Source organism: Pyrus communis, chromosome 7, assembly GCF_041283825.1.
Source record: "Pyrus communis isolate YQ-2024b chromosome 7, ASM4128382v1, whole genome shotgun sequence".
In the NCBI taxonomy this organism is placed as follows: Eukaryota; Viridiplantae; Streptophyta; class Magnoliopsida; order Rosales; family Rosaceae; genus Pyrus; species Pyrus communis.
The window spans coordinates 17,077,126-17,104,370 of record NC_142571.1 but is presented as its reverse complement, the minus strand read 5'-3'; the positions used below and the strand labels follow the sequence as shown (position 1 = coordinate 17,104,370).

General features: G+C 36.5%; 2 long non-coding RNA genes across 6 annotated transcripts; both read left to right on the top strand.

Annotated features, from left to right (window-relative positions):
• The first annotated feature begins 6,030 nt into the window (after positions 1-6,030).
• LOC137735721 (uncharacterized) lies at positions 6,031-8,358 on the top strand. Of its 5 annotated transcripts, XR_015963950.1 has the most exons (6): positions 6,031-6,149; positions 6,379-6,448; positions 6,596-6,716; positions 6,795-6,855; positions 7,346-7,698; positions 7,797-8,358. It is a non-coding gene; the product is annotated as an uncharacterized LOC137735721 (long non-coding RNA). The 5 variants fall into 5 exon arrangements; XR_015963948.1 differs by having other exon boundaries at positions 6,795-7,698; XR_015963949.1 differs by having other exon boundaries at positions 6,596-6,855.
• Positions 8,359-9,081: 723 nt separating this feature from the next.
• LOC148695786 (uncharacterized) lies at positions 9,082-10,438 on the top strand. The gene is made up of 2 exons (XR_015963952.1): positions 9,082-9,998; positions 10,160-10,438. It is a non-coding gene; the product is annotated as an uncharacterized LOC148695786 (long non-coding RNA).
• The last annotated feature ends 16,807 nt before the right edge of the window (positions 10,439-27,245 follow it).

Below are 27,245 nucleotides of genomic sequence, written 5' to 3'. Positions count from 1 at the left end.
CACTCATTTTTAGGCTTGATCACCGATTCCCCATCAACAACTTTAGAGGGAGCTTTCTACTCAAAGGTAAGATAATCAATTGCAATAAAGTCTTGTGCCTCTAGAAATATTTGAAACTTCTCACTCCAAGCCGCATAATTCATGCCATCAAAGAATGGAGGAGAGTTACACCATCCAGCAACACGATCACAATCCAATGAGAATTCACCCAATACCAACAAAATCCTGGAGATTACTCTATGTACGTCTAGAGCAAGGCTATGATACCAATTAAAATTGGTACCAGATGGATTACCTTATAATAAAAACTTTAAAACCAACTGTATTGATTAGACACACGTACTAGTCAACTAGGTACAGATTGTCAGGTCCCCACAAGCATATAAACCCAGTAAACTTATGAAGCTAAAACAAGACAATGTGATCTTTTATTATGTTTTAGCCTTAGTTTTTGAGTTATTTTTACTTGGTTAACAAAGTGTCAATACTAGCAAACCCTACAAAGTTTATCTCTAACATTGATTATATGGTCATAAACAATGCTATGTAAAGTATTGAACAGAAGGAAGTTTTTGGTCAGAAAAACCCACATATGGGTTAAAAAACTGAATACTCTCCACTGAGTCCAATCCACTAGTATAAACAAGGTTCATACAAAGACCACACAAGCTCAATTCCTAGATTCCTATCTATGGAGTAGCTTTAACTTTGTGCAACCTTGCCCCACACGAGATGAACTTTTTTAGTCTTCACAAAGTGGTAGCTTTTCCTGAGTTATTCACCTTGTGGCACTGAGATCAACACGATCAAGGATATGATGTTATGATATGTTTATGAACTGAGGATTCAAACAACTAGTCAGGTTCTCCAGTCAAATAGTTGAAGAAGAACCTAACATGAATCTAAAAGATTGGTCTATGAAGGATATGAAACTCAAGGTTTAGACTGAGAACTTAATACAAAACGATGAATACAATGCAACCCTAATATGCAGTGATTGGGTATTTGTGCATGAGATAGTTTTGTGGCTAGGGTTTCGATTTTGAAGTTTAAGAGGTAGCTCTAGGCTAAATGCACTATTTTTCTTGAGATGTGAATAATCTAGCCAACAACAAATGAAACCTTGAAACCTCTTTTAATGGAAGGGCTGGATGTTTCAGACTAAAGGAACAAGGACACACGTGTCACAAGCCAAAAAGACTTTTTTTTCTTCAGATCCAGGGTGAGAAATCCACGAACGGGAAAATGTGTCAGTTGACCCATATGGGCTGTCTACGTGCCTAGACAGCTAGATAGTAGAAGGAATTTCTGACTAGACAACTACACTAAACAAAAGGAATTTGGAAAAAATATGCTTGGTATGCATTTGCAAATTTGTGAATTAAACCTTTTGTAGTGAAGATGACTGGTGTAACAACCTGTCCCTAGTTTTACGATTTTATTTATTTTAAAAGGGAAATGTTTGAAATATCATATGAACTTGTACCCATTTTTCAATTTGTCATATAAACTAGAATTTTAAGCAATTTGTCTGACCAACTTTTCAAAATCATTAATTTGTCATCTCTTCCTAACTCCATTAAGTTTTCCATCCATAATAAGTCATGTGCCTCTCACATGACTTGTGTTTAGAGTTATTTCGGTCATTCTAATACCTTACTTCCCTTTTATTAAATTGTATTCGACAAAAAACTTTAGGGTTTCTAAAGGAACAAAAGGGGCTAATGATATGAGTACATGTTCTTAGAATTTTTTGTCAAAAAAGAGGAGCGACGACTATCAAGTGTTTTAAATTAAAGATGGCTCAAGAATATAGAGTTGATGGGGACCCCTTAATTTATGATAAATATAGATGAGGGTCTTTCTGTTTGGCTTTGTTTGTGAGTTTAGAGATTTTGATTCTATGTTTTATGACTTTCTTATTTGATGGAATGTCTTTTACTCTGAATTCGAATGTTTATTTTATTTGGTTCTTTGTTTGATTCAAAAGATTTTGAATATAATCAGGCAATGGAACAATATTTTTGATATGATAGCAATGAAATGATCATGCAATGCACTCTCTTCTGGTTGCTCAAAATATGTAATGATCCACAAGCATTTTAGCATGTCACAAAGACATAATTTCATATGGGCTATATAAAGGAGAAGCATGTTGACGTTTTGTGCCATAAATGGAGTTGTAGATGCACATGTGCTAAAGAAGTAAAAAAAGTGTTTGTACTAAAGAAAAGTAAACTTGTGAGAAGATATTTAAATGACCTAAATAACCGTGAACACAAGTCATGTGCGAGGCACATGACCTATATTGGATGGAAAACTTAACGAAGTTAGGGAGAGATGACAAATGAATGATTTTGTAAAGTTGGTATGACAAATTGCTTAAAATTTTAGTTTATATGATTGAAAAATATGAACAAGTTCACATGGCATTTCAAATATTTTCTCAATTTTAAAAGAGTGAATTGACGAAAATACCCCTAAAGGCGAGAATGTTGACTTTCGTTGACCATTGTATAGCGAGACGTATGACCCATTCTTTTAACGTATCCTTGTAGTACTTGACGGTACGAACTCATAAATGCAAGTTGAATCGAATTCGGAGCTACAATGAGATTTTAAGAAACACCGAACATTGAGGGTAATTTGGTAATTTCACATGGTGCGGAAGATATTTTTCTGTCTTTCTAAGTTTGGTTTTGTTTGGTGAGCCAGTGGGGCCCACACTCATTCTTCTTTCTTAACCCCGTGTCTCCCTCTCTTTTTCCCTTATTTTTTTTTAAAACCCTTTCACATCACTCTTTTGTCTCTTATATTATACTCTCTCTCTCTACTCTTTAACTCTCTATTCTCTATAAACTTAGCGAACCCTTATCTCACTATCTCCCTCAACTTTGTGCACACTACACAGGAAGTGCAGCAACGCTGGACCATCATCACCATCGCCAACTCTGGCGAAACACCATCCCTCTTTTCCTTTTGGCTTTTAGACCCCATCAATCTCACTTTCTCTCCCTTGTGTCCTCTGCACAGAAACTGAGATGACGATCTCTAGCCAAGTTTGACACACCATCAGACCACCATCATCTTACCCCTACAAACTAATTCAAGCCTTGGGTTACAGAGACTGTGCGCAGAAGCTCACACAGAGCTCTATTTGAACTTGATGTTTTTTCGGTGAAGTCCTTGGTGATCCCGACCAAGGTAAGCCTCAGAATTCATCAAATTCTCTTTTAGTGATGATCTGGAACTGTTTATAACCTTTGTACTTTTTTGGGGGGAAGGTTATTACAGATAGGGCGAATGGGGAAGACTTCCCTAGATGTTTGGAGCAAGGAACCGTGATCGTTAGACCACATTCAGACCTCTTTTTCGATCATCTCCGACCTCCATTGAGCCTTGCTTTTGGTATAAATTATTCCTTACACTTCTAACTACATTTTTGGTTTTTGAACCATCGGATTTGGTTGAGAAATGAGCTTAGAATGAGCTCGAGAATATGGCTCTGAAACCTGCAAAACCAGGGCCTTTGTGGGGAAGGCGAGTACACTGGTACTCAGCGTGCGCGCGAGGGCATGTGTGGGCTTCCTGTCCTCGGCTTGTGTAGCGCGTGGCTGCCAGTGCAGCCACCTTATGACGACGCGTGGAGGAACCCGAGGTCCTTCCTTAGGTTTCTCGATATGTCAAACCTGAATCCGCCATCCGTTTTCTGAAATTTGATTCTTTTAAAATAATTTATTTATTAGCCGTAGTTTGTACAAAAGCACGATATACATTATATATTTACGTAAATGATTTTGTTTCTAGGTGAAACACATCACAAGGAGCTGTGATGCCCGCGAGGCGGGTTCGACTCGACGACATGATTTATAAGTGGGTCTTTGATTTTAAATATTATATATTTATTTAGTTTCCATTTATATATTTGATAAAGAATTTTCTACATTACGCCTGGATTAGATTAATGTTTATAAGAATTAGCATATTGACATAATTTATGAAATCTTCATAAATTTTACGGGATGCACGATTATGCATATTTCGACGTGATGCTGTAATAATATTTACGGTTACGGATATTATTATTTTTTTGTTGTAAATTATGAAATTTTCTTAATATGACCATATTTATAGTACTGTTCATCATGCATGCTACACTGGTGTTTGTACTTGCCTAGGCCAGGGAAAGGCTTCATGTGTATGTTCACATCGCACCGTACGCTCTCTTTGGATCCATTGTAGGTGCCAGTCATGTCCTAGATTGCTATAAGGAATTAGGACTCGTATGTGATGCGCATAGCGCTAGTCTTCACGTGATTGTAGTACTAGAGCGTAAACCATTATTACACCAGTCTTGTTCATGTCAGAATATCTTTGCATGAACTCGTGTGTTAGCATATGTCGATTAGCACCCAATATTTTATGTCCATTTATGCAAGATATCGTGATTACTGGTTGTTACACGTTTTATAGGTGGAACATTGTGATTTACCATATTTATGAAATACTACTAATTATGATAATTGTTTTCATACTATATGTAGTATATATATTTGGAAACTATATTTGTTTGACGGAGAGGGGTTATACGTTTTCGAAAAGGTTTTACAAAACTTTATTTTCAGGCCTACTCACCTTTATTTTTCGCCCCTCTAGGTTTAGTAGCAGAGCTTCTGTGTTGATGAGGACTTTCTGGCAAAATGTTGTTATAGGAATACTCTCGATGGTATAATTCTCATTCTACTTTACTGTACTTTACTTATGCTCTGATATCACGTGTGAACCCCGCTCACCAGCACACTCTTACATTTAGGCACTTTTAGGTTTAAATTTACTCACATATTCCACTCCACTACACTTTTATGGTTTCGTCACCGTTCGAGTGTTGGCCAGCATAGCTCGATTTAAAGTCCAGGTGGATATTTCGGGTCGGGATGTGTCAACTGGTGCTTTGACAAATTCAATTCTAGCAGTAATCTCAGATCAGCATTGTACCCTAACTCTAAATTTATGAGCAAGTGTGGTAACATTTATAATTTTTTTTATAAGGGAAGCCAAACAATAAACCTAATTCTTAAAAGTGTACTTTTAAGATTTAATTTTGTGTTGAGATAAGGTTTTTAATTCATTTCAAGGAGAGACGAAAGTTAAACATGTAGAAGATGACATCATTGACATATTTTTTTCTCTGGAGTGTAAGTTACGAAAATATCCAATGACCAACAATTCTTTATTGACAATTAAAAGCGGAGCACGACTGAGAAATCAATGACAAAATAGAATGATCCCAACATCTTACTTGGAGAAAAAGTTCCAACAATAACAACAAGAATACATTGGTCATATCCAGTGGGAAAATCTTTGACCCAAGACAAAATGCACTTAGATTTATGATTTGTTTTCTTTTTGGGTTCGTTTTCTTCATATGTGATTTATTTTATGAAGGGCCTCCTTCATAATTTATGTTGATTCTTGTTGTAGTTTCTAACTTATTGGTTCCATGCTTAAGGAAAATTACAGGGAGTGCACTTTATGGTGGTCAATACATGTATAAAATAAAGTTGAATAATCTTATAATTGGGATGGCACTTGTTTAATTACTGAATTAAAAAGAAAAACAATTCATCACATATAATCTTCCATTGAATTCCAAATTAAGATGAATTTTAAATCAAGAAAATTCTGAACCAGAAGACCTTCGCTTTGCTTTTCTCCCCAAAAATTCAACAATTTTATTTCAACCTCTATTTACGGAAAAAATCTATCGAAAATTTATTTAATGGGAAGACCACGATTTGAATTTGTAAATGAAAAAAATAATCCAAGATATTATATATTATATATATACACTAAAATCCAATTTTGGGTTACTGTTTACATATAGTGTGCATACGGATTTGCCCCTCATTTTCTTCAGTGTTTTCTGATTTTGGTGGGATTGTATAGTGGAGTGGCCATTTTACCCTTGATCATGTGTGTTGCGCGTGCGTGGCTATCGGGTTTTCAGGGGGAGACGCTGAATTCTTTTTTTTTTTTTTTTTTCTTTTCTTTTCTTCCACCTCTTCAGTTCTCAACTAGATTCCAGAGTAAAAGCCCAGAAAGCTAATACGGTGAAGCTAGAGCTTTCCAGCACTCTCAGGATCTTATAGGTAAAAGGAAACGAAGAAATTTCAATTTTTTTTTTGTTTTTTATTTATTTTCAGTGTTAATTTCTGATTAAATTATTATTTTTGATAAACCCTCTTAGAATCTGATCTAGGTTTTGCTTAAATTCATCTTGGTGTTTTTTAATTTTGAGTTATATAATTTTCTGGTGGACCTGTAATTGTATTTACAGATTAATATAACGTAATTGGGTTATTTTTTTAATTACTGTAGTTTATGCAAAGAGCAACTTAGAAAGAGGTGAAGAAAGAAGAAGATGTCAAACCATACCTCATCACCTCAGGTACCTTTTAGACCTATTGCATGTCAAAATCAGCTTCAAATTTGTGATTTAATATAATTGAATTTTAGCAAATTTTTCGTGATTTTGTAGAATTTTACGTTTAATAACCAAGTGAATTACTTTACTTGGTTGGATCTGTTTTTATAGCTATATTTCAACCCTTCCTTCGATGGCTTTTGACGATTGGATTTCTCGAGTCTACTTTCCATGCTTTGACCATTTCATTTGGCAGAGGGTTCTGGGTTTTGGAGAATTCTTCATTAAATTGGTGGGTTTGTAGAATTGTACCCTTATATTTCTAGGTTTGGTTTTATGTCAGTTTAGTAATTTTTTTTAGGTATTGCAGAATTCTTTGTGATTATTCTGGATTTAGTAGCGGCTTTTGAGGTTGTGGTCTCCAGTAAAAGGTAATTTTTACGAAAATTTGTACATATTGATGTATTAGAACATTTAAGGGAATTTAAAATAAAGGGTAAATCTTAGTTTACCATCCTCAAATTTCGTGGTTTTCAACATTTAGTACATGAAGTTTTGTTCATCGTAGAGTCATACCTAAAATGTTAATTTTGGAACAGCCTTATACATCCGTTAGTTTGGTTGTTAAGTTTTCCGTTAACTGATGACATGGCGCCCACATGGACAATGACTGGGCGCCACGTGTCATTAAAAATATTAAAATATTATATTCCGATCAAGTCATCCCCAAAACCCAATCTTTCAATTCAATCCCCCATTCTCAAACCCTAAAGTTCACTTCTTTCAGATCAAAAGGAAAACCCTAATTCAATTAGTTTCAAAGTTTTAATAAAATTCAAACTGAAAGACGATGTTGAACTTAAACCACCACCAACCCTCGTCTCCCTTCGACGCATGATGTTGCGCAAGCCGTCGTTCCAGGTACAGGAGGCTATGGCGGAGTAGTTGTAGGAGCGCCAGAGCGACTGGGCCTACTCTTGGTCGATTATCGTGTTGGACCTCTTGTGGAACACCGGGCTCTTTGGGATTGTTGTCAGGGTGCTGTCAATGAGTTGGAAAGAGGCGTCTTCGGTGCCTTTGAGGACTTGGATTGGCGGGTACGTGTTTCAGTGCCTAGTCCATATGGTCTGTGTGGGGGTGGAGTGCAAGCGGTGGAGGCACGGAGGTCAAGCGGCGGCTGAAGCGAGTTATGGGTGTGAAAATTCATTTGGGTCAGGGAGTGATGATGGTGAGGACCATGGAGTTAAGCAAAGTGCTGACTACACTGCCACCAGGTTTTTCAATTTTTTTTTAAATGATTAACTTTTTTTTTTGTGTGGTGTTATTGAGAATTTTAACTGGGGATTTGAGTATTAATTTTTACTATTTGTAGTATTGTAGCTGTTGCAATATCTATTTTTGGGTGAAAAATTGTTTTGTTGAGCAACAATCTCTACACCACCCTCATCAGTCTAGGCCTCGACAAACAAGTCGCCGTCACCACCGCTCGCTCCGTCTCCATTCTCGAGACCTCGTATCCGTTGTCCGCCGGTGCTTTCTGCCGAGATCTAACTGGCTGCATTACACCGATCGTCAATTTCCACACCAAGGGCTGTTTTGTTGTTTTGATTTGCAGAGAAGAGAAGGGAGCAGGCCCGGCCCAGGCCCAATGTGGGTAGGGCGATTGTCCGGGGCCTAAAAAATTGGGGACACCAAAATTATTAGGGTGATATATTTATATATGTTTTTATAAGAGTATAAATTTATAAAATTTGGTTTAGTGACAAAGAAATTTAACTACAACTGGTGGTTTTGTTGTTTAAAATGAATGAAGAGGTCTTAGGTTCAAAACACCATGTGTGCTTATTTACATTCCAATTTTTATAAATTTCTTTTCATAACAGTATAAATTTATAAAATTTGGCTAAATGATCAAGAAGTTTAATTAGAAGCAATGATTATTGTTGTTTAAAATAACGAGAGATCATAAGTTTGAAACGCTATGTGCATGTTTATTTTTTTCAATTTTTACAAATTTTTGTTTGGTTGTTAATTTGTTTACTAGCTAGTAGCTATGTGAGTTGCTATTTTTAAATATCTGTTTCAATTCAAGTCTAATCTTTAGCAAAAAATAATGAGTAGACTAAATTTGCAAACAATATTACGTGTCATCAAAAGGTTTAATTTAATATTCATTCATTACTTATACATATCCTTAAAGACTCAAAAATATTAATATTTTTTTAGTCTTATATTGACGAGGCTAGTAAATAAGAAAAAACAACTCACGATTTATACAAAAACACTTTAAAAGTTCATTGGAAATCAAAACTCATATTATATCTACTTGAAAGCCCGAAGTTTTTTAGTTTCCTTCTCTTGATACAAAATAAATTAATTATTACGTATTTCTAAATTATTGAGTTTGAAGTGTTTTTCTAAATATAATTTTATCGATGTTTTACGTGTCAAAACAAATATTTTTTTTATATGAAATGAGGACACATTTTTTGACGTCGCTCCGAGCTTCAAAAATCTCTGGACCGGCCTTGGAAGGGAGGGAGGGAATTTTTAGGGAAGAGGAAGGGTGTCGAGGGGTGGATGGGGTGGAGAGGGTGGAGGGGTATCGGGTGGGGAAGACGAAGGGGGTTCTGGGTTTTTAATTTTTTTTTTAATTAATTATTTTAATATTTTTAATGACACGTGACGTCCAATCATTGTCCACATGGGCACAACGTCATCAGTTAACGGGAGACTTAACAGCTAGACTAACGGATGTATAAGACTGTTCCAAAATTAACACTTTAGGTATGAATCTGGGATGAAAAAAACTTCATGTACTAAATGTTGAAAACCACGAAACTTGAAAGTAGTAAACTGAGATTTACCCTAAAATAAACTATGATATTGGTATCAGCGGGGACGATGTATGGGAATTTTTGAAGGATTATTGGAATCTGATTATAAGGAATGATGTAGAAACTTATAGCTGCAGCAGTTGATGTAGGTTTCCTTTCTATGAAGCCGATTTTGGATGGGGAAAGCCACCATGGGTGACTCCAGGTACGGAGTTCAAGAATCTAATTGTGTTGATGAATACACGAGACGGAGATGGCATAGAATTATCCTTGAATCTCAAGGAAGAAGACCTGGCCATAGTTGAAAGCAATAAGGAGCTGCTCGAGTATGCATCTTTAAATCCAACTGTAATTTAGTTTAGTATTGTTAAACCTTTTATGATCTTTCATTGTTTTATTTCTTACTTATGTTTTTCTTAGGTGTGTACTAAATTGGATGTTGGTTTGGTTATTTCCCAGCTTTCCGCATGACTTTGGATACCCAATAGAGAATATGAAAAACCCAACTTTAATTTTGTAAATTTTTTGTCCTAAATGAAGGTAACATGGGAATTTGTTCTGAATGACGTTCAATGAACTTCAAACTCAACTTTGTCCTGATGTTCTGTTCTCTGGATGTCTAATATCAAATTTTTATCTGCTCAGAGTCATCTGATTTACATCTTTTGCCAGGGTGATAATGTGCCTCCATCATTCAATTCATTTGAATATACTGGCCTCCCATCTGAGATTCAGAGGTATTGAATTATTCTTCTGTTTTTTGTTTCTTTTGTGTAATACTAGTAGCCTTTAGTGTAAGTTACCCGAGTGTTTTGTTCAAAGTTATATGATTGCTAGAGGTCCAATGTTGAGTTTCATACTCATGTTAATTCTTTAGCCATCTGCATTTTTATCGCAGGTGCGACGCTGTGCTGCCTTCTTTGTGATTGTCTGTTTTTCTTTTGTTACCCATTACTGTGAATTAGTGGTGTGTAAAAGCCCATCCTAGAGTAAAATGGAGAGCACATCCACCCTCAATTAGTGGCACTTTTCTATTGTTTATGTACTATTCGTCTCCTATCGTAGCAATTAGGTGACGTCTGTGTATTATGTATTACATTACATGTGTTGCAACTTGCCACTATTATGCAGCTTTCATATTACCAGTAATATAATAGCAGAGGCATACCAAGATCTATTATTTGGTGTCTTTCCCATATTGTATTTACTTTACGTCCTATCAAAGCAATTAGGTCATAATCTGCTATTGTTTGCGTGTTTAATGCATACGTACATATGTCTTGAGGTTTAACATAATCTGAAAGCGTACATTTGATCTCTATTATTTTTGTTTTTGAGGGTGTTTGATAGTTTGAAAATCCGTAGCAGAGCGTAGGCAATTTTTCTAGTGCATTTTGTAAATGGAAATTTATTTAGCACCAATGGTTTGATAAACCAATAGTGAAATTTTATAAACATTGTCATTCATCGGAAATAAGAAAATGTGAGGAAGAGAGGATTTAAAATTCTACTAAAAATTCTACAAATGGATTCTACTAAAAAGTATACAAAACCGATTCTACTATATTTGAAACTAATTTTACAAAATTGTCGAGGAGGGATTGGACTGATGGGATGTATGTAGTTTTATTGAAAGTACAAGCTGATTCTACTAAGGGCTCGTTTGGATGTGCTTTTAAAATGACTGAAAGCCCTTTTAGAGGAAATGTTTTTGGGTTCGAAAAACACTGGAAGTGTTTTTTGCAAGAAACACCAGTTATATGCTTTTCTAGGAAGCGCTTTAAGTGCTTTTCTAGGAAGCACTGTAAGTATTTTTCCAGGATTTACTTGCATTTTTACTAAGAATTGGTTCCAAAAACATTTTCACCAAAAGCGCTTTCAGTCATTTTAAAAGCACATTCAAACGAGCTCTAAAACTACACAAATAAATTCTACTAAAAAGTATACAAAAATGACTCTACATATATTTAAAACTGATTCTGCAAAAATTGTCGCAAAGGGGTGGAAAGAATGATGACATGTATATAGTTTTGTTAAAAGTATTCGAACTAATTCTACTAAAATCATACAAACTGGTTCTACTAAAAATTATTCAAAATTGATATATTTGAAATTGATCGTGTAAAAATAGTTGAGGGAGGATGGACTGATTCTAATAATAAAGGATACAAATTGATGCTACATGTATTTTCAAAAGTGACTATGCAAAACTGATCAAGAAGTGGTTGAGTTGATGACACACATTAATTCATTAAGTTGGGTTGGCTGGATTGTTTACAAACAAAACTGTTAGGGGTATGGCTGGTATTTAAAAATTGTTTCCATGTTTTTAGGCTAAGTATTAGTTGATTTTGTGTTTGTCTCTCCTTAAAATGTTCTAAAATTAGTGGAGTTTCTTGAATTATATTGTATGTTTTTGTCTTTATATATAAGACTCCCTTGTTATAAACTTCTAATTTAAGTGTGATTATGCAAATCCTAGATTAGATTTGACACTAGTTATTCTTCCCTATTAGGACACGTATTCCTTGGAGGAGAAGGATTATTCCTTCCCTTATTACTATAAATAAAGGCATTGCGTAGAGGAATAACACACCTCTATACAACCCTACAAACACATCTCTCTTTATTCTATCTCTGTGCCGCCAACCCCTCTCTCTCTCTATCAAATAAAATAAGCCACAACATGTTATTAGCACGCTTCTACCCTGGAAGTATTTTGCATCAAACCAGTTCATCAATATCATCAAGCAATCATGTTCTTTCAAAACAACGGTTTTTATCTCGATATTTTTGCAGCCCTGACAACATGAACATTCACCATAATGCATGACTCAACTTTATGTTTTTTGAAAGGAAGTGTTATTGGCACTCCAAAAATCTCATTCTACAGTCTTCACAAGTGTATTTTTCTTTCTAAATATAGAAAGTTTGAAGTGTAGAATGAGGAATTTGGAGTGCCAATACCAATTCCCTTTTTGAATTTTAGATTCTACATAAATTGTGTATGCATTATATCCATAATTGTTGAATTATTTGAATTTGATATTGCCATGAACTGCATCAAATATATGTCCATGCGTTGAATTATTTGATTGAATATGCATGCAATTGAATTAAATTTATAATTTGGAATTAAGAAAACAATTAAAATTAGGGTTTCTCACAAAACTCATCTTGTCACATCGCGAGCTGTTGGCTTCTAAGCCGCCATCACCACGCTTGCAGCCTACGCGATTGAATCGATCCGCAACCCAATTTTTTTTTTGGGACCTGATCAGCCCGTGCTTAACCCCATCCCTGTTTCTGGCCCTGGACCTCACAATTTTAATTTACTTAGCCCACCCGTGAAATTTTGGCCTATTATTTTGGGCCCCCGAGTTTAAATGCCTTTTTTTTTAGGCCTTATAGGTTTTATAATTTTCCACCCGCAATTTAATTTGGTCTGAAGTTCAAATAATTAATTCAATTATAATTCCAAACCTGAAAATCTATTTGTATATTTTCTTGTTGCATATTTCTGTATATATATTTGTGTTTGTCTGCAGAAACATATGAACCTGAAGTTCATATTTCTTTCAAAACCTAAAGTTTCTAGAAACGTGTCTTGTTTGAAAACCTGAAGTTTTCCTTAAAAACATAACCCATGAAAACCCAAAGTTTTTTTCTTGTAAATTTGAACCAATAAATGTCTATTAGAACCTGAATGTTCTACTCCTATGTGAATGGATTGATTTTTCTCCATTACATTAACCATATTCTTGTCTATTTTTTTTGTGATAGGGATATGTCAAATTTGAACAAATTTGATCTCACGGCTTTAGAGGTCTTTGGAAGAAACTACCTCAAGTGGGTCCAAGATGTGAAGCTCTACCTCATCGCAAAGAATTTGCATCCTGCCATTGAAGATGAGACGGACAACCAGGTTGGCGAAGCTAAGAAATTCGCTGCCATGATCTTCATTCGAAGACACATTCATGATACACTGCAAACCGAGTACCTTGCTGAGGAAGATCCATGAGCACTTTGGGTCACTCTGGCTGATCGCTTTGATCACCAAAATGACATTTTCTTGCCTGAAACATGATATGACCTGCAGCATTTAGGCTTCTAAGACTTTAAGTTTGTGAATGAATATAATTATGAAGTTTGTCGAATACGATCATTTCTCAAGTTCTATAACGAGAATTTGACCGAAGAGGATCTCCTGGAGAAGACCTATTCGACCTTCTCTGGTACTAATATTGTGTTGCAGCAACAATATAGGGCTCAAAAGTTGATTAAGTTTTCCAATTTGATCTCTGTTTTACTTTTCGTTAAAAAACATAATTAGTTGTTGATGAAAAATCATCAAGCTCGACCTATTAGGGCGATTGTTGTGCCTGAAGCACATTATAACACAAACCAACGCCCAAAACGCCAACATAAGCATGGTAGGGGTGGCCTGAAGCCACCCTGTCAAGGTCAACAGAGCTAAGGCCCATCCAGGGGACGAAACCGAGCCCAGATGTGCCCTAACCTCGCTCCTAAGGCCCTAAACTTCAAGAATAAGGGCAAAGCACCTGAAACTATAGATACGGACATGTGTTACCACTGTGGTTCCAAGGACCATTGGTTCCGTGTTTGCCGTGCTCCCCAGAAGGTTGTAGCTAAATATCATTCTCGTCGTTAGAAGTTTGAATCAAACTTTATGCAAATGGATGAACTGGAGAGTACCAAGATGGAGGTTTCTGATTTCAAGAGGCTATTACCCCTATGGAAGATTAGAATCTTAGACATAAACTATTTTTAATTAAATTTTAGGACAATGGGGCTGAATTCCACATAGTGGCCGAACCCCCCTCTTGTTTTTGGTTTAAGTTTGAACAATTTCCCTTTATGTTTGGATAATTTGTTAGTGATTTGTTTTTGGATATTAAGTTTTTTTAATTACCATCTTTGAATACTTAAATTATTTTGAATTGATATTTGTTATTAAAACTTTTATGCATGTGACCAATTCAAAATAATTTTTATTTCTAGGTATGACTAGTGAGAAAGTTAGTTGTCTGGCAGATAGTGCAACCATGCACACCATTTTGCGTGAACGCATCTCTTTCACTAACTTCATACCTAAGAATGCACATTTGACAACCCTCTCAGGCCCATCCCACCTGATCGAAGGATACGGTAAGGCACGTATAATGTTGTCCAATGGTATAATCTTAACCATTGCTGAGACACTTTATTCTCCACGTTCCGGAAGAACGTTGTTGAGTTTCAAGGACATTAGAGATAATAATTATCACACTGAAACCTATGTAGAAAATGGAGTTGAATTTATGTGCATCACTTCCTACAAATATGGCCAGAAGTGCATTCTAAAGACGATAGAGCGTATCCTGAGTTGTCTATTGATAGGAGCATATTCATGCGACTTAAATGGCTTGTTCTCGTACATTTACGTTATGTTTCTTTAGTTATTTTAGTTCTTTATGCTTCTTTTGTGTGTTTTCAGGTTCTAAGGGCTTAGGGAGCAAGAAAGTGCATTTTGAGGCTATTTGGAGCATTTTTGGGCATGGATTGGATAGCTTAACCATGGAGCCAAAGTTTGGACGAATTTGAAGGCCTTATATTCACTTTGGACATAAAACAAAGGGCCTAGCCCATTCTCTCTTAAACCAACCCCAAGGCCATGCATTTCCTTCCAATTCCAAAACCCACAATCACTTCAAAGGCCATACAAATCCATATTCAACACCTTAAACTACAACCATGCATCATTACACCACCTTCTCCATCTTTATTCCACATATAATTCACCCTAGCTATCACATTCACACACATGCAAATCATGCACTCACATTTCCTAGCCGTGCATCACTTTAACCCACATTCACACACATGCAATTACACACACCATCTTCCCCTTTACAAAACACCATCAAAGCCGTGCTTCCCCCTTTGTTCCCACCAAACACATGCACCCAAACAAAGCCAACCTAGCTAACCCTACATGCATTTCTTTATTCACTCTTCATCACATGCATTTTCACCACCATTCGCACACACATGCATCCTGAAAACCTTGTGCCGTGTATCCCCTTCAACTTTCCAGCTTCCCACTCATTCAATTAAGCCACCATTCATTCTTTATTCCACATACACTCAGCATCACACACCCTAGCTATCATTCACATGCATTCACATGCATCACAACCCCAAAACCATCAAGAAAACACCCTTGTCGTGGCCTTCACTCACACTTCCAGCTTTCCACCTTGCATTTCCAGATTATTCTTCATCATTTCAGCCACATTTCTAACCCACATGCAATTTAATCATTCAATCACCCCATTCACACACCTTTTCTCCAACCTTTGCCGTGGCATTCACTCCCATTTCCAGCATAAACACATGCATTTCCAGCTTTCACATGCATCACATTCATTTCCAAACAACAATCACTTCAAATGCCATGCATTCACATGCATTTCCAGCAAGAAAACACCTTTGTCGTGGCATTCATTCCCATTTCCATGCATTCACATGCCTTTCCAGCTTTCCTGGCTGTTTTCCACCACATTTCAGCACATGCATGCTTAAACAAACAGCCATTTGCACCTCCATTTCTCCTATAAAAGCCCTTGCATTCCCATTACCAAATCATCTCATTTTCATACACAACACACCACATTCACTCTCCACCTTCTTTAGCCGTGAGTCCCCCTTCCCTTATAATCCAAACACCACTCCTCATCCATTTCCATAATCCCCCAAACCTCACCTTAGACCTTGTGCTACAACAACGAGGAAGATAAGAGGGCCTAAACGTTCATACAATTCAAGTTTGAGTTGTTGGAATGTTTAGGTGTTTCTTTGATTTCAAAGTTTAAATTCAATTCTCTTTGTTTTGTACGTATGAGGAATGGAAGAGAAGAGTGCCTAAACGTTCATACAATTCAAGTTTGAGTTGTTGGAATGTTTAGGTGTTTCTTTGATTTCAAAGTTATGAGGAACTAATCCCCCTTTAGCTAGGGGGTAATTCGAAACTATGTTTATATTTGCAATATGAATTGATTAACTTTCGTTGGAATTTCATAAGTTGTTGATTCAATTTGTTTAACCGTTTGATTGATAACTTATTTATGTATGTTTATTAAGAATGCGCGCTTAATTTTCATGCATGAATATGACGCTAGAATATAAGTGAGTTTCACCTAATCGTTATGAACTTATATTCACAAGTAGTGGAGGTTGCTTATAAACAATCGCGTTAAACGAATTCTTGGCATGAGTTTCATGCTCATCATAGTAACAAATGCCTCGTCAACACTTATAGTTTTCATAATGCTTAATGATCTTTGATTGTATCTTTATTGTGCTGTTCACGTAAAGGACTTTTGGAGAATGTTGTGAATTGCGTTGCGCTAACCCATCCAATTCATTAACTTAAGGAAAACTTGACGGTTAATTTAAGCGGACCTAATTAACCCGGAGTGTTGAGTTTCATAATTTATCGAAAGACCAACTGAGAATCAATCTTGTATGCAAGTGTAACATGTATGGAGATGAACCCCTTAGCTAGCATTCATCCATAAATTTCATATTTACATTCTGTCTAGTTTATTAACTTGTTTCGTTATTTCAATTTTCATAAAACCTCAATCCCCATTTTGCTTTAATGTTCATTTTAGTTAGAATTCAATTTAGTTTGTGTTTTTAAAAGCATTTTGAGTTTTTGGTTTTTTTTCTTAGTGTTTTAAACTTTAATTTTGCATTCTTTGAGTCTAGTTTAGTGTTTTAAACTTTATTTTACGTTTTTGAGTCAGTTTCCAAGAGATTTGCAATCCCTCCTAATCCCCGGTCCAGAACGATCCCTACTTATACATATACTACAATTTGACGAAAAGAGGGTTTAATTTGTGTGCGTATAAATCACGCATCATCTATATACTACGACCATACGCCCTATAGAAAGCCACTATATGGCCGACCCTACCTCTGGGACTGCGCACGAAATTACACTTTGGCATGATCGTTTGGGACACCTTGGACGAACAGCAATGCGCTGTATCCTCAAATCATCCCACGAGTATCCACTAACCCGAAGTTTAGGTTTGATTCAAGTAATCGTAAGTCAAACATACTCCATGGGAAAGCTTATTATTAAGCCTTCTTATGACAAGATTCATTCGAATCATCCTACTTTTCTACAATGGATTCAGGGGACATTTGTGGACAAATTCACCCTCCATGTTCACCATTTAGATATGATATGGTTTTGGTTAACGCTTCCACACTTTGTGTGCTCGTTGTCCATAAGGAATGCTGCATTCTCCAAAATATTGGCTCAAGTTATCATGCTTAGGGCTCACTACCCCGATTATCCAATCAAATCTATTTGATTAGATACTGCTAGAAAATTCACATGTAAATTTTTTTATGACTATTGCATGCTAGTTGGGGTTGAAGTTGACCATCCAATACCCCATGTTCACACCTAAAACGGTTTGGCAGAGGCATTCATGAAACGCTTACAAATGATTGCTCGATCGTTAGTCATACGTACCAAGCTTTCGATCGCTGCTTAGGGCCATGCAATATTGCACGCAACCATGTTAGTCCACCTAAAGCCTGTTGCGACCTCACCAAATAGCGTCTTTCAGTTGGTTATCGATACAAACCCGACATATTGCATTTGCGCATTTTTGGTTGTGCGATCTATGTGACAATTTCACCGCCCTTAGATAAAAAAATTGGGCCTCAGCAAAGGATAGGAATTTATGTTAGATATGATTCTCATTCCATCATTCGTTACTTAGAACCTTTGACAGGTGATCTGTTTACCTCTTGTTTCACGGATTGTCACTTCTATGAGATAGTTTTCCCGTTGTTAAGGGGAGATAAGAACTTCAACGTTCTTGGAGAACATCACGAATTATCGTGGATGACTCCCACTTTGTCTCATTTAGATCCCCTCACCGTTCAGTCTGACATTGAAGTGCAGTGTATATTAGATCTTCAAAGTGTAGCTTAGAGCATGTCAGATGCTTTCATCAATCTAGCATGAGTAACCATATCACATATTCCAGCTGCGAATGTGCCTGCAAAGATGGATGTACCAAATATACAACGGACTTCCCCCTTGGAGGCCCGGGACGCCATTTTGGCTGATCCACGTATACTAGCGGTTAACCAATCATGTGCCCTTACAAAAAAGCACAGCATACCATTTGGTTCAAAGGATTCACACTTTCGGAAGAAGAGACCCACGGCACAGGCTCCTTTTGAGCTTACTGTGAATCCGACTGTCGCTTACTCATTTTATCCAACTTATGAGGAAATTCTAAATCATGGAAGCATCCTTGAAGAGACAAATCCACCTCCTGATAATCATGAGATTTCGGTCCACTATTCTAGGTTGGATGATGTTTGGTGTAGAAATGAGATAATAATCGATGATGCATTAGCATATGCAGTAGCTACTGAGATAATGTTGAGCGATGACATTAAACCTCGTTCCATTGATGAATGTCGATGTAGAACTAATTGGTCAAACTCGAAACAAGCAATCCAAGTCGAACTTAATTCGCTTGCAAACGTAAGGTGTTTGGACCTATAGGTCCTACTTCTCCACAAGTGAAGCCCGTTAGCTACAAGTGGGTTTTCGTTTGGAAGTGTAATGAGAAGAACAACATTGTGTGTTATAAAGCTTGTCTTGTTGCGCAGGGCTTCTCACAATGGTCCGAGATTGACTACGATGAAACTTATTCACCCGATATAGATGTGATTACTTTTTGCTATCTTATTAGTTTGGTACTTTCCGAAAAACTGAGTATGCAGCTGATGGACGTAGTAACTATGTATCTTTATGGGGATCTTGATGCAGAAATTTATATGAAAGTTCCTGAAGGACTTACATTGACTGGATCAATAGAACACACTCTCAATTCGGCTGAGGTGTTCACTATACGGTTTGAAGTAATTCAGAAGAATGTGGTATAACCATTTAAGTAAGTATTTGACTAGTCAGAGATATGTGAACAACGAACTATGCCTTTACATGTTCATTAAGAAGTCACAGTCCGATTTTGTGATTGTTGAAGTTTATTCAATGACATAAACCTCACTAGAACTCTTGAAGAACTCGAGAGAATTGTCGTGCACCTTAAGTCGGAATTTGAGATAAAAGATCTAGGAAAGACTCGATACTGGCTCAGTCTCGAGATAGAGCATCGTTCGGATGGAATCTTAGTACATCAATCAAACTACACCCAGAAAATGTTACGCCGCTTTAACGAGGATAAAGCGAAGCCTTCGAGTACTCCTATGGTCGTTTGATCGCTAAATGCAAAACAAGATCCTTTTCATCCAAATAAGGATAATGAATAGATTTTGGAGCCTGAAATTCTTTATCTAAGTGCAATAGACGCTTTATTGTACTTAGCTCAATGCGTTAGACCTCACATCTCATTCGATGTTAACCTTTTAGCAAAACACAGTAATACACCAACACGCAGACACTGGATTGGTGTTAAAGACATATTCCGTTCCCTCAAAGGTACTACGGATCCTCGCATGATGCCGCACCCCCTTATCTTGAGTTGATTCTCACCTTGTTGGTTATGCTGACACAAGATACTCATCTGATATGCACAAGGCGCATTCTCAAAAAGGTTATGTCTTTATCGTTGAAGGCACTGCAATCTCTTGGAGGTCAACTAAACAGACTTTAGTTGCAACTTCGTCCATGCTGAAATTCTCGCCTTACATGAAGCAACTTGGGAATGTTTCTGGTTGAGAGCAGTTGTAAGCCATATTCGAAGCTCCTGCGATCTTTATCCCGTCGTTGACGTCTTGACGATGATCTATGAAGACAAGGCAACATGCATCGAACAACTCAAGAAATGTTACATCGAATGAGACAACACGAAGTACATTGCGTCGAAGTTCTTCTTCTCACGTCAACAGCAAGAGCATCAGAAGATTGAAGTCACGCAAATCTATTCACAAGATAATCTGGCCGACCTCTTCACCAAATCATTACCGAAGGCGACGTTTCATAAGGAATTGGCATGCGTGAACTTTCTGAGTTGTAACATTGTTAGTTCTATTTGGAATTTTGTTAAATTCAGGGGGAATATCCTGAAGTATACTTACTTGATCTTAATGTACTCTTTTTCCCTACGATCAGTGGCATTTTTCTCTTTTGGTTTTTGCTACCTAACAAGGTTTTGACGAGGCACCCACCTTAGGTTGATCATATCCCTGATGACGTCCCATAGACGTTTCATTTGACTTTGCATTCTTCACGCATTTTTCCTTAGACTAAGGGTTTTTGTCCCTACTTGGGTTTTACCATAGCCGTTAGGGTTTTTATGAGACTTAGTTGCTTATGCAAGTTCCTACTTTACTTTGAGACTAGCGTGTTTCCATAATCAATGTCGACAAGTTGACTTCCTCAACTCTACATGATGTCGAATCTACTTGAGTATTTACACACTTAAGTAGTGTATAAACTTCTTGTTTAAGTGATTGTGTAAATCCTAGATTAGAGTTGATACTAGTTATTCTTCCCTATTAGGACTTGTATTCCTTGGAGGAGAATGATTATTCTCTCTCTTATTACTATAAATAAAGGCACTGCGTAAGGGAAATAACACATCCTCTACACAACTCTACAAACATATCTCTCTCTATTCTCTCTCTGTGCGGCCGGCCCCTCTCTCTCCCTGTTAGATAAAATAAGCCATAACATGTAACATCATTTTAATTGAGTTTTAAAAAGACAAAACATGTAACATTTTTTAATTGAGCCAAATAAAAAAGTATTACCAGTGAGTACCTAAATATTAGTTCAAAAATAATTTCTGCTTCTTAGTTCAGATGTCAATAATAATAAATTATTCTCTTGTAATTCAATATTATATGGTTCAACGTAGACTGATTGCTACTCGACTACTAGTCTACTGTCAAATAATCGAATTCCACCTCCATTAAAAGCATGTTGGTAAAATTAATATCTGTCCTTTTCTTTCTTTTAGGGGCCTGAAATTATATTAAATTATACACACTAGTTAATTATTAATTATTAATTATTAATATTCCATATGGGAAACAGACAACTCCAATATTATTAATAATATTTTTCGCGAGTTCCTCCACACGATTGTCCATCACGGACAAGGATTGTCTGCTCTTCTACTTTCGGTGCCCTCATGTGCCCTCCTATTTTGTGTGGTCACGGTTAAGCCACGTCAACATTTTATATTACAATTCATTTTTGTCTTATTATCTCTAAAAAAAAAATAATATAAAATGTTGACGTGGCTTAACTGTGACCACACAAAACAGAAGGGCATGAGAGGGCACCAAAAGTGGGAGGTCTCTTAAATGGTGATTCAGTACCATTCATACAACGAGGAGCATGCCAGTGCTCTTAATCAGGTTGGATAGACCTGAAGTCGTTGTTAGAGATGTGATTTAGGTGTAAGGTTAATGTGTGTAGTACGCATTCATCCAGACAACTAACTTCCCCACATTCCTACCTAATCACGTGTTTAATTGAATCAGTCACATGTATTAAGAAAGATGATTCAATAAACTCATATTCGAGGACAATATCAATAAGATTATCCCTAAGTAAAACATACACCAAACTTGAATCCAAGAACATGGAAACATGTTCACAGAGTAAACCAAAGTTACTGGGGTGGATTTGGCCAACAAGGCCATTCATGTCAAAATTTTGCTCTCTCAACGTTGTTCGGTGGAGCAAAATTAATCTCACATATAGACTACCAGAATGGTACTCCTCAACAAAATTGGTAGGGGCACAAACATGTGCATAACCAATGATCTATTCCATCAAGACGGGAGTAGATTTTGCAGGGTTGAGGTTTGGGAATACTATCCCTTATTCTTGAAGTTTTAGGTCTTAGGTACCAAGGATCATGCTTCGGGCATAATGCCACACCTTGGCAGGCCCTGATTTGACCATATGTTTGTGGTAGTAATCAGATCCGAGAATTTGGTAAACTTCCGCTTTCTACACTACTGCTTCAGAAGCGAGTTAGAAACATGGAAGAACGAGAAAAGTTTTCTCCAATCAAAATTCGATCAAATTTATAAACTTCAGAATTGTATTCATTCATAGACGTAATCATGGTGTGCTTCAGGCAATGTCTTTCATGATTAGACAGTCCGTAGGAGCGAGCCAAAGAGCCATGGAATCCTCAATCAGGAGGTATTTCCATTTGTAATGCTTCGAGCACAAGTCTTCGAATGAAGATAATGGCGAAGGCTTATTCAGCTTTTCCTTGCCATTGTTGGTGCTAATGGTTTCTCAACTTCTTGATAGTCAAGTGGAGATTCACGTCTTGTACCCCACATAAAGTGGTTTCTATTAAAAACGTCCAAATCAGGAAAATCGAACTTGTTACGGCATGACAATCCACTGAATGGAGGAAATAAGATTGTGATTGGTGCTATGGGAAGGAATCATTCATAAGCATCAAAGTTAGAACATTTGAGTTCTAAGACATGGTTTTCATGAAAAACGTCGGGTTTTCATGGGTGTATTGTTTTATGAAAACTTCGGGTTTCAAAGGCACTAAATTTGAAACTACTGATAGGATTAAAAGCACACCACAAAGTAGCACACAAATGTCCTATTAATTTTCCTTATTAACAATAAGATTTGTCAATTGTAGCATATGAAAATAAGGGTCTTTCCCGCAGAAGATTGTTTTATCTAACTACTTAAAATGTCACAAAAACTGGGATGTTGTCCCTACTGACCAGCCATCGAAAAATAATTATTAGACCGACTTACACTTATCTAATGTCTACGAAATTTTATATGCAGATACTAGACACACAGCTACACTCATACAAATTTTTGGGATTTTTGAAGTTGATTAAGAAAAACGAGTTAGGGGAATTGCTATCCACCACCAAATAATCATGCAAACATGTTATGTTTCATTTAAATTCCTTCTATTTCCAGATGAAGATGCTCAAGTTGGCTCAATGTTAGAACTCAACCTATTACTCTTTCTTATGTAGTATGTTAAGAGAATGGCGTTTTCACTTAACTTAGTCCCTAACATGCAATCTAGAATGGTGTGTTCATAGATTTAACAAGTAGAAATCATTAAGAATGAAAAGAGTTTGAGTCATCACAAGGCACCGTAAGTACTAGCGTTGTCTTACTAATCCTAGAAATTGGTTCACATGTTAATCGCAATTAACAAGTACTATTCTAGAACATATGTAGATCCTCATTCGACAAGGGCAGGCACACACATATTCATAGCATTAGAATCCTAGATATGCTTACTAAGTATGCATCCATAGAAAACACATAAAGAATTCATCAATGAGACAAATAATGAACCAATTTTCATCCATTCATAAAAGTAATTCAAACGAAATGTCATAACAAACTTGCAATCATATTCGGGGCGTCAAAACAGCCCCTAACTACTAAAAATTAGTTACACATAATTCTCAAATTAAACCAAAAGAAAGACATGAGTTTGAGAAGATAAAACTGAGAGACGAGAATGCCAAGATTTCCTCCTTCCTTTCCTTCCTTCCCTAACGCAGCAGCCTTGCCTTTTTTTCCTTGCTTTCCTTCCTTTTTTTCTATCTTTTTTTCACACTTTTTTTCCACCTTTTGCCGCTGCAACCTGCATGTCTTTTCTTCTTTTTGCTGCCACAGTTTTTTCTCCATAACTCAACCCACTAACAGCCATTTAGTGATGACAATAAGTGACAGGAAATGCTAAAACAATTGTAACTCTTTGGGCAGCCTTTATGCCCATTAGTCTCACTTAATTTTCCATTTCCTTTGAGATTTGAATAAGTGTTAGCTGGCTTGTTCTTGGCTGCATCAGTTTTGGCTGTTAGTTTTATTGGATTTATTGCTTTCAATGCTTTCTTGTCAGTTACAAACTGCTCAGCCTCTTGGGAACCTTTCAGGGTTAAAATGGCCATAACTTCTTCTAGAAAAATGATATTAACAATCCAAAAAATGCTCCAGAAAATAGACATCCGTAGCTTTCCAAGGATATATGGCTCATTCTCTAATTCATTCTGAGCTGTCTGCAACTTGCTTCCAAAGTCAGCTAACCTGCACAGGCAGTTTTGACGAATTTGTTACTTAAAATTCCACTTGTGCTATTTTTCTTTTCTTTGCTTGACAAATCCTACAAAACACAAAACCAAAGTAAATAGCTCAAAAATATAAGGAACTAACTAAGAAAAGACAAGTGAATTTGATGTAAAATTTATATAAATATGAGCTTATCAACTACAAGTTCAATTTAGTTTAGGAACATTTAGTTCATAAAATAAAGGTTCTTGCAAGAAACACAAAATGTAATATACAACTAAGTGTAGTGGATTTGAGGTTTTTCGGGAACTCAAGTGTGAGAGATTCATTACTACGAAAGTATATGACGATTCAAAGTAAAAAAATAAATTATTGAATCGTTAATGTCCAAAAGTGATCTTCAGGTCAATAATTTTGGATTCATTATTAGATTAATGGACTGTAGGTCACTTTTAATTAATTCAATAAATCGGACCATACGGGGTCGATTGTAGAAGCTAAATAATATTAAAATAATATTATTGGATTGAAAATATAGCCCTAAAAATATTATGGGCTAGGGTTGGGTGCCTTGAGTGAAAGGGAGGGCCCAAAAGGCCTTCAAGGGTGGTCTGCAGGCCACGGGGTGTAGGAGAAACCCTAGCCGCAGCTGGGTTTCAATGTGGGTTGAAAAGGGCACATGCAGGTCTAGCGCATTGCTGGCCTGTGGGTTTTGGGCACAGGAATGCTGAGCCCAGCCACAAAGAAAGGGCTAGCTACCTGTGTGTGGGCCTCAGGGACGAAGCCCAGCCTTGTGGGCTGGTGTGGAGGACATGGGTCGTGGCAGAAAACCCAGCCAACTGGGCTAGATTGGATGAAAGCTGCAGGCCTGGGCTGCATGGAACCCAAGCCGAGGCTTAGTTTGGTCCAAGAGGGAGCAGCGGGCCACGGGACAAGGTGCAAACAGGCTTAGGGCTTCAAGCCTAACCAATTAACCCCAGGTTGAGGCCTGGTGGTGGCGTGCGCAGTGGTGTGCTGCACCATGTCCAATTCCTTTTTTTTTTCTTTTTTGTTTTTTTTTTTCAAAATCCCATAGGATTTAGGAAACCCTAAATATGCTTCTAATTTAATTTGATATTTTGACTCACAAATTCCACAACAATTTAATTTGTGTGATGCATGAAACAAATATATATATTGACAAATATATGAACATATTTGATATATATATGGGAAGGGAAATATAAACATAGGGGTGTTCATGCATCATGGGGAATGTTTTCATGCTTCAAGGTTGTTTCAAATATTTTACTTTATTTTAAGCGTACCTGATTGGCAGGAAACAACAAAAGCCTTTGAATTTGTAGAAGATCCTTCTTGAAAAGCCGGAATTGCATCTCCAATGCGTTGTACCACGTTCAACACAGAAAAATTTAATTGAATCAATAACATGTATATCAATTCAATAAAATAATAAATTAATCATAAAAGGAATGATTAAAATGTAATACTCCCTTGATTGAAGATCAAACTCTCTTTAGCGCAGCGTCAAGAGCGTACTGATAACGTATTGTAGGCATAATTTACTAAACAATTATGGAGGCCATAGAGAGAGAAATGTGTGGCAATAGTAGAGAGAAGAAAGAGATGTGTAATTGTGAGGTGTGTGTTATTTCACCCCATTGTGCCTTTATTTATAGTAGTAGGGAAGGTTAATTCCTTACCCTTTAGGATTACAACATTTAAGAGGTAATCAACTCCTAATAGGAATATAAGAGATATTCCCATATCTACTAAGATTTACACAATCACATTCCTAATCTAATAGGACTGCAACAAAAAAAAATTTCTTCTCAAAAAAGCTAAAAAGAGTCACTTTCTTATATTAACCGCGCCATATAAAACCTCAAGTATTTGTTGCCTTCCACCCCCATTTTTATCAAATATTAATAAAAGGGGAGAGAAAATCTCTAACCAAGGAATAATTTCCCATTTTTATTAATTTATTAGTACTACTAGATTTAATTGGTTTAATAATATGTAAAATTAAAGTTAGAATGGAAAGGATCGGGATCCTCTGCATGATTTTCTTTTTCGGTAACACCTCCGCATAATTTTTAAGAAAACTAATGAAAATGATTTGAAAACTGAGTTTTAACGAAAATAACAAAATAAAGGATAAAGTGAATAGTACCATGATTAACTTTTTAGTGTAAGAATGTGGTTTTTCGTTAAAGTGAACAGTACCAGGAGTTTTTTGTTAAAGTTCCCATAATTTTTTGGGTGCAAGACTGTACATAACTTTTAATATAATCCAAGGGTTATTGCAAGGTCGCGTATTTAATGAATCAATTTTATATTTTTTTTTATTCAAAAATACTACTCTTACTATCTAGTTATACTATCATTTATACTATTTTTTATAATAAAGATATGATCCACATGTGTTTGCGTGTCCTTAAGTGTAACATTACTCTTTTTTATTTTGGCAATTCCCCACTCTGTCCTTTGTTTTTTCCAGTGCCATGGCTGACCCCATTGTCAATACCAGAACGGCATAGGCCACCCCAGCCGATCTTCCCTGGCTCCTCCCTCACCCTCCATCAACTTTTCAGTCATCCCCAAACTCTTATTCAACATTCGAAGAAACTAAAATGAAATATATCTTATTCAATACTTGTATGCTTGTCATCTATTGTAATATTCAGACTTAATTGTAATATATCTTATTCAATCTACATATATAGCCTTGTACTACAAGATCATTAATCAATCAAATGTATTGGATTCCAGAATTCATATGGTATTCACATCTTGTTTGGACTCGATTTTGCACGCACTCAACCCCTACACTTAGGGACGAAGCCAGAGATTTGTGTGAATGGGGGCATCCTCAAATAACATA